The following is an 8,883-nucleotide window of genomic DNA, read 5'->3' as shown; positions in this document are numbered from 1 at the left end:
GAGACGGAGTTTTGCCCTGTCATTCCCAGGCTAGAGTGCCATGGTACGATCTCCGCTCACTGCAACCACTGTCTCCTGGGTTCAAGTGATTCTCCTGTCTCAGCCTCCTAAGTAGTTGGGATTACAGGCGCACACCACCACACCTGGCTAATTATGTCAAATTTCAGAGAATGATTTTATTCTCTAGAACTCTACTTTAGCAAGGATTAAAATTTGGAGAATAGCAAACTGACTTTTTCTTATGTATTTCCTTCAGGTAATGTTGGTAGTGTTGAGGAAATAAGAGGTTAGAATGTATCCACTTCAGACAACAAATGGTTATACTTTCTTAATTCTTGGCCAAGGTACTTGTGAAATTTTAAAATGTATTGAGGCCGGGTGCAGTGGCTTACTCCCGTATTTCCAGCACTTTGGGAGGCCAAGACGGGTGAATCACTTGTGGTCAGGAGTTCGAGACCAGCCTGGGCAACATGATAAAACCCCGTCTCTACTAAAAATACAAAACTTAGCTGGGTGTGGTGGCGTGCATCTGTAATCCCAGCTACTTGAAAGTCCGAGGCAGGAGAATCCCATGAACTCAGGAGGCAGAGGTTGCAGTGAGAGATTACACCACTACACTCCAGCCTGGGTGACAGAGTGAGACTCTGTCTAGAATAAAATAAGATTAAAATAAAGTAGTTTAGTTTTACTAAATTCAATAATACACAAAAGATGGGAAGAGGATAGGTACTTTAGGTATTAATTTATTGTCTGTTGTGTCCTTATTATTTTTTTACATAGGACAGAAAAGCAGTAATCCAGGTTTTGACAGTACTTTGTTAGACTTTGTTTCAGGGATGTTTTTTCTTTCTATTTTTTTGAGACAGAGTCTCGCTTCTGTTACCCAGGCTGGAGTGCGTTGGTTGTGGTCTCAGCTCACTGCAACCTTTGATTCCTGGGTTCAAGTGATTTTCCTGCCTCAGCCTCCCAAGTACTGAGATTACAGGTGTGTGCCACCATATCCAGCTAATTTTTGTATTTTTAGTAGAGACGGGGTTTGCCATTCTGGCCAGGCTGGTCTTGAACTCCTGACCTCAAGTGATCCCCCTGCCTTGGCCTCCCTTTAAAATGCTGGATTACAGGTGTTAGCCACCACGCCTGGCCTAGGAAGTTTTTTTTCTTATTTTTTAAAAAAGTTCTGATTTTCACAAATGAATAGTGAATGGAAGCACTTAAAATCCTTATATCTTGTCTTTAAAGTGTTCTTTTTTTCTCTTTATTTTATTTATTTATTTTTGCCTTTCACCTTCCCCCATGCTTGACAAATCCCAATTAGATGATCAATGCACTTATACTGCTGATTATTTTTAGTTTCAATATCAATGCCACAGAACCGTAGAAAATAAGATTTGATCTCTTCAGGCTATAAACTGTTACCTTTATTATTTTTGTCCTTCTAAATAATTTGGAATATTATCATTCTCATTAGAGTACCCAGCAGATATGAAGGAAAATATATAAGCTTAGTGAAATTTGACTGCTCGCTTTAATTGTTCATTGGGAAATGAAAGAGGTCTGGCAATGTTGAAGTTTGTTACAGACAAAAATAAAAATGAAGCGGAATCTAGATGAATAACCATTTTGTACCTTTAATAGTTTTTTTCTTCCTCTGTTCCAAAATTTTGCAGATACTGTAGCCTGCTTTTTACTCTGGTGATAAAGAGGAGGCTTCTGAGAAGCTTGGTAGAAATAATGTGGGAACATGGAGAAGAACTGAATTGAGGTCAGGGAAGCTATAAACCTTTGAGTGCTTTTGTGATGTGCTGTGCTCTGTGGGAGGCTGTGTATGAGTTCAAGCTTGAGAAACTTGCTTGATAAAAATGTGACTATTAACACTTACTGTTCCTTCCTCTTAAGAGCCTCTTGAGAAGATGAATTTTTATTTAAATGCTGTTTTGTCACTTTTTTTCTGATTACAGATATTTTGTCCTTAGAATTATACCTATCCCTCACAGATAACCTGAAACATTAATATAATAATAACAGAATTTGTTGCAAAGATAGGAATTTACTGGTGATTCCTGATAAATTGCAATCTCTAGTTTGTAAGGAAAATAGTCTCTATCTTTGGCTGCTTTTTTTTTTTTTTTTTTGAGACGGAGTCTCACTCTTATCAATAGGCTGGAGTGCAGTGGCACAATTCCAGCTCACTGCAACTTCCGTTTTCTGGTTTCAAGCAATTCTCCTGCCTCAGCTTCCCAAGTAGCTGGGACTACAGGCATGCACCACCATGCCCGGTTAATTTTTTGTATTTTTAATAAAGACAGGGTTTCACCATGTTGGCCATGATGGTCTCGATCTCCTGACCTTGTGATCCACCTGCCTCAGCCTCCCAAAGTGCTGGGATTACAGGCGTGAGCCACCGTGCCCAGCCTATCTTTGCCTTCTTTAGCCTTGTAACATGATTGATATTATACAGACTGTCCTCAGTTTCTTGACTCTTATTATGACTTGAACACCTGCTCTAGAAAGGCTTTTGTCCCCTTTACTCCAAGGAAACTGCTGTGATCCAGATTGCAGGTGGCCTCCACTTTTTAAAATCAAGTATTATTTCCCAGTCTTCATTTTACTGGGCCTATCAGCAGCACTTAATATGGTTAATTGCCTTCTTTTCCTCCAAGTACTTTGTTTATTTTGCATCCTAGGACTTTATGGTCACTTGGTTTTTGTCCTATCTGTCTTTCTTGCCTCTCCGTGGAAGGTATTCCTCATATCTACAGTCCTTTAGGGGCCAATTTCTTGGACGTCTTTTTTATCTACTCTCTTGTTCTTGGTCATGTCTATTCCTATAACCTTTAAAACTATCTGTATGCTGTAAACTTCTATATTTATGTCCTTGTTTGTATCTTTCCCCTAAATCTCAGACTCTTATTAGAGTAGCCTATTCATTGTCTCTATTTGGATGTCTAATAGGCATCTCAAACTTAATATGTCCACAGCTGAGCTCCTGATACTAACCTGCTCTGCTCTGAGTCATCATCATCCAGTAAATAGCAACTACATCCTTCCAGTTTAGGTCACTTGCATTCGTCTTGGACTCCTTTCTCTCACATCCCATATCCAAACTGTCAGCAAAGTCTTGCTGATTCTATCTATAAAATATATTCAGATCCCAGGCAGGGTGCAGTAGCTCACACCTGTAATATCAGCACTCTGGGAGGCCAAGGTGGATAGATTGCTTAAGCCCAGGAATTCAAGACCAGCCCGGGCAACATGGTGAAAACCTGTGTCTACTAAAAATATAAAGAATTAGCCAGGTGTGGTGGTACACACCTGTAGACCCAACTACTTGGGAGACTGAGGTGGGAGAATCAACTGAGCTTGGGAGGTTGAGGCTACAGTAAGCCCAAATCGTGCCACTGTACTCCAGCCTGGGTAACGAGAGTGAGACTCTGTCGTTCAAAAATAAATAAACAAAATGGAGTTCAAATTCCAACACGTCATCTTTTCTATTACCGTTACACTAGCTCAAACTACCATTATCTTTTGCCTAGATTTTCCTCTTCAGAGTCTCTTGAGTCTGTTTCTAGTAGCCACGTAACTAGTTCCTTGTAACTAGATATCTAACTGCCTCCTAACTAGTACCCACAAAAGTCTATAATACCTGTAGCTAGCAGTTAGATTATGTTACTTCTATGGTCAAATGCCTCCAAAGGCTTCTAAATTGCTTAAGAATAAAAGCTGAAGGCCTTCTTAAGACCTGAGAGACTCTGCATGATATCCTGCTTGTAGTCATTCCACACTGACATTGTCTTCTATTACTCTCTAACTTGGGTAAATTTTTTCCAGCCACATTGGCCTTCTTGCTGTTCTTTGAACATGCCAGGTCTGGTCTCCCTGTATGGCCTTTGCACTTGTTTCTCTCTCTAGAATATTTTTTCCAAAGATATCTACATGACTCCACTTCTTTCAGGTAAGTACTGTATGTTCAAATGTTAGCATGCTTGCTTATCGTGGTCTTCTTTGAAGACTACCTTATCTAAACCTGATCTCTTTACTCTTCCCTCAACATTTTCTATCATCTATCACCAAATATCGCTCTATTTGCGTTGTCTCTTATTTCTTTTTTAAAATAAAAATTATTTATTTTAAAGACTGGTTCTTGTTCTGTTACCCAAGTTGGAGTACCATGGTGTGATCATAGCTTACTGCAATCTGAAATTCCTGGGCTTACGTGATCCTCCCAGGTAGCTGAGACTACAGATGTGTACCACCACACTCAGCTAATTAAAAAAAAAATTTGTGGAGACTGGGTGACACTAAGTTGTCCATGCTGATCTTGAACTCCTGGCCTCAGGCGACCCTCCCTCCTCAGCTTCCCAAAGTGCTGGGATTACAAGTGGGAGCCACTGCACCTGGCCCTTGTCTCTTATTTCTGCCATACTAAACATTGTACTTTTTCTGCATTAGAATTAAATTGCTCCATTAAATGGACTTTTGTCATCTTTGATAAACTGTACGCCCAATATTGAGAACATTGTTTAGTAAATAGTAGGTATTCACAAAAAATTAGCTGGGCAGTAGGTATTCACAAAAAATTAGCTGGGCATGGTGGTAGACACCTATAATCCACCTAGTAGGGAGGTTGAGGCAGGAGAATTGTTTAAACCTGGGAGTCAGAGGTTGCAGTGAGCTAAGATTGCACCATTGCACTTCATTCTGGGCAACAAGAGTGAAACTCTGTCTCAAAAAAAAAGATACTGGGTATTCAATAATTATTTGTTTAGATAGAAATGTGCTAGAATTTTTTAAAAATTTATCTTTAATTCTTTGAGATGCGTTCTTTTTATTTCGAAAAAACTAGTAAAGCCAAGAAAAGAAAACTGTAACATGCATATATGAAATCAGAAAACTCTTACCCATCCTTTATATAATCCAATTTCTCCGTTAAGCCTTCCTATCATAGAAACTATAATAATGCCACACTTTCATAATGTTCCTTCGCTGAATATCTATAGCACTTATTACCACATAATATATTTTGTGTGTGCATGTAATATAGTTTAAGTGACCCATAAGTCACTGTTACGAATTGACTCTCAGTAAATGTTTTGAATGCATAAATATCAAGTATTGATTAAGCATGTGGTCAGTGTTGTAGGCTGACAGCATTTAGGACATAGACCCATTCTCAAGGAATTTCTACTTCTAATGGAGAAAGGTGATGAATGTATGTATTCAGCAGTTGATTCATACTACTGTATACAGTTGTAGTGCATTTAGAAATATGTTTGTTACTTGTTCCCAGTTTCTGGCAGAGAGCTTCTGATATCCTTGGAATTTCTTGAGTGATAGGGGTGATAGGAGTGTCATTTGTTCTATGAGGCAACCCTTGGTGGCCTTCTGGGTAACTTCAGGATGTTAACTGGTCACCAGAAAGACCAAATCTTGATTATAAATTTGGAACATTCTCATCTTCATGCCCTAACCTGCGGGGAGGGGAGAGTCACTGGAGATAGAGTCAATTACCAGTGGCATATGTAACTAAACCTCTATAAAAAGGCTGGGTTGGGTGGCTCACGCTTGTAATCCCATTACTTTTGGAGGCCAAGATGGGTGGGTGCCTTTGAGCCGAAGACTTTGAGACCAGCCTGGGCAACATGACAAAACCCCATTTCTACAACCAGTACAAAAATTAGCAGGGTGTCATGGCTCACACCTGTAGTCCCAGCTACTTAAGAGGCTGAGGCTGGAGAATTGCTTGACACAGGAAGCAGAGGTTGCAGTGTGCCAATATCCTGCCACTGCACTCCAGCCTGGGTGACAGAGTGATACCCTGTGTTAAAAACAAAACAAAACAAACACACACACAAACAAAAACAGAATCCTGTAAATGATGGAATTTGGAGAGCTGAGAGGGTGACACCCTGAGAGAGGGTATGGAAGCTCCCTTGTTTCCTACCTCACCCCATGCATTTCTTCTATTTGGTGGTTCTTGGGTTTTATCCTTTATAATAATCTAGTAAGTAAAATGCTTTCCTGAGTTCTGTGAGTTATTGCACCAAATTACCAAACCTGAGGAGGGGTCATGGGAGCCCCCAGTTTATTGCTGGTCAGTTGATCAGTCAGAAGATTGGGGAACGCCATGCTTGTGACTGGTGTTATGAAGTAACAGCAGTCTTGTGAGACTTAAATCTGTAGAGTCTGATGCTAACTCTAGGTAGTTAGTGTCAGAATTGAATTGAATTGTAGAGCACCTTGTTGATATCAGAGAGTCGGAGAAATGGTATTGGTAAAGACATCATGTATTTGGTGTTAGGAGGAAGAAAGCTCCTGAATAATTAAGGACTGGGTTATGTGGTAATAAGTGCTATAGATATTAAGAGAAGGAACGTTATGAAGTGTGGCATTATTGTAGTTTCTATGACAGGAAGGCTTAATGGAGAAGCTAGATTAAATAAAGGATGGGTAAGAGTTGTTTGTGTTTGATGAATAGACTACAATCCAGAGAGGAGAATAATGTGAATGTTTGCCTGGAGACAAGAAATGTATGGTATGAAATGGAAATGCTTGGCACATTTTTATGCCATCTTTAAAACTTTCTCTCCATTTTCTGGTTGGTTACATTTTCAATTATGAGGCATTTATTTTTTGTGCATTAAATACATAACATTCTGCTGTATTGCCAGAAGTTACAGATGATATAATGATCTAAGTCTCTGCTTTATAGAAATTTTAAGTTTAATGGCTCTTTGGAGTCAATTCAAAAGAATAAATATGACTACACATACATCCTTCATATATGTTCAAAACTGTCTTAATATATTTTGTGTGTGCATGTAATATAAACTGTGTTGTAAGTTCTCCGGTATCCTAGGTTTATTAAGAGTAACTGATATCAAACTGATATATACCCAGGTTTAAAAATTGTTTACTTTTTTTCTCCCTGGCAATCTAGGGCATTCTACTTCTGGACTTGTTCACTATACTTTTTAACCTTTAATGGCAAAACCCAGCTCTCCCGATCAGCCTTCCTGAATCTTTGGACAGTATTTTTGGTTGCTTGTCTGTACATCATTTTACCAGGTCTGACTTTCTTACTTAAGATCTCACCAGTTAGTTTGACTAGTCATCAGTATGTACATTTAACATCTTAGATGTGTAGTCCACAGAACAGTGTTTAACAAGTAACAGGTGCTATATAAATATTTCTGAATATTTAGATGTCTGGTAGATGTTACTCACTTGGCTCTCCCCTGCTTCAAAAACACTTAAGCTGTTAACATTGAGAAGAGGATTGAGAGGAACAGAATACAAAGGTATTTATTAAGGTGATTATAATAGCCATAGAATAACTGAGGCCAGAGGACTGAAAGTAGTTGAGAGAATAAAAATAAAGGAAGAGAGTTGAGTGTGGCGGTACAAGGGGACCAAAGTCAGAGTTTTCTTTACTCCCACCGTATATTGGAGTTAACCCTTTTTGCTAACAGCTGGTTATAATGTGATTTTGTTGAAAATTTGGTGATGCTTGGAAAAGGAAAGCTGAAAAGAGGGCATTTAAGTAAAGCTTGAGAATACAGAGAGAAGAGAATTCAAAATGAGATAATTATGAAAAGGACTTAGGATCTAATGCAGGAGGAAGGGAGGAATAGTTGGTATTAGTTTCCATTAATATAGTACTTGCTGTATGCTACACATTGTCTTAATCTTAAGCACTTTATATGCATTAACTTATTTTGTTCCCGTGGAAACTTTATAAGTTCATTGCTATTTTTTTTTTCCATTTTATAGACCTGGAAACTGAGGAATAAAGAGGCTAGAAGAATTTCTCAAGCTCATGCATAGTGTAACTGATAACTGGCATTTGAACCCAGGTCCTATGACTCCAGAGTCCACTTTCTTTTGTGTTATACTGGGTCCTGGTGATAGAATCCGAGGACACCTTTAGGAGTTCCAGAATGAGGTGACTGTCAAGACTCAGTCTAAACCATGTAAAAAAGGGGGGTCTTCTAAATCTATGGATTTAAGAGAGCTTTAAGTTCGTTTGTATATACAATACTGTTTTACACGCTGCCTTTTTCTGTTTGTCCCTTTTTCCTACAATCCCTTTGCCACTTCACCTACTCTGTGCCTGGTTAATTCCTACTGTCCTTTTAAGGCGTAATTCTTCCAGGAAGTTTTCCCTGACCTCAAGCACTTTTCCTTTTACTTGTTTGTGTTAATAGGTTGTCTTCATAACTATTACTTGTATGATTCAATCTCCCTGAACCATGGTTTTTTTCATCTATAAATAGATACTGTTTTACCTAAAAGGGTTGTTATATGAATTCAGAGAAATTGTATGAAGCAGTTACCACGGTACCTTTTTATGTTTTCTTTACTAAACTTGGTTGTACCCAGTTGGTGTTAGGTAGACTTCAGTAGACAGTACAGTAATAAAGGTCAGTAACCTTGAGGCTCAGTCTTCAGGGAAGATACCTTCAATTAAAATATCCAGAAGCAATCTGCTAGTTCTCTCTCTTCTAAGAGTCAGTTGTCTGCTGGGTTTCTAAGAGGTGGATCATAGAAACTTTTTGTAAAGGCTGTATATCTACCATTATTTGGTGGAAGCTCAGAGAATATGTTTGAATTTTGTTGATTAGAAACATATGTATGTTGATGGAAACAATTCAGAGATAGGATTAAGTTGATGATGCAACTAAGGAAGAATTGTTAGCACTGTCTTTAGGTAGTAGCAGAGTTGGCCTTAGTACCATAGACTTACTCCCCAGTAACAGGAAAGAAGGAAGAGATACTGTAGGAAGATAAGTAGTGACAAAGAGGCGAGAGCTTGTGGAAATCTGATTGGTTTTGCTTTTCTTTTCTTTTCTCACATATTGTTAGAAGTTGTTCAATGTTATATAT

General features: G+C 38.6%; 1 protein-coding gene and 1 long non-coding RNA gene across 2 annotated transcripts in view; both read left to right on the top strand.

Annotated features, from left to right (window-relative positions):
- The window catches only part of JMJD1C (jumonji domain containing 1C), a 287,926-nt gene that overhangs the window by 14,880 nt on the left and 264,163 nt on the right, over window positions 1-8,883 (top strand). The gene's annotated exons all lie outside the window — the stretch shown is intronic.
- LOC119468729 lies at window positions 5,750-7,942 on the top strand. The gene is made up of 2 exons (XR_005197491.1): window positions 5,750-7,065; window positions 7,771-7,942. It is a non-coding gene; the product is annotated as an uncharacterized LOC119468729 (long non-coding RNA).

This window comes from Cebus imitator, unplaced genomic scaffold (assembly GCF_001604975.1).
Source record: "Cebus imitator isolate Cc_AM_T3 unplaced genomic scaffold, Cebus_imitator-1.0 Scaffold484, whole genome shotgun sequence".
Lineage (NCBI taxonomy): Eukaryota > Metazoa > Chordata > Mammalia > Primates > Cebidae > Cebus > Cebus imitator.
The sequence above is the reverse complement of the archived record's forward strand: the minus strand, read 5'-3'. Positions and strand labels throughout refer to the sequence as shown.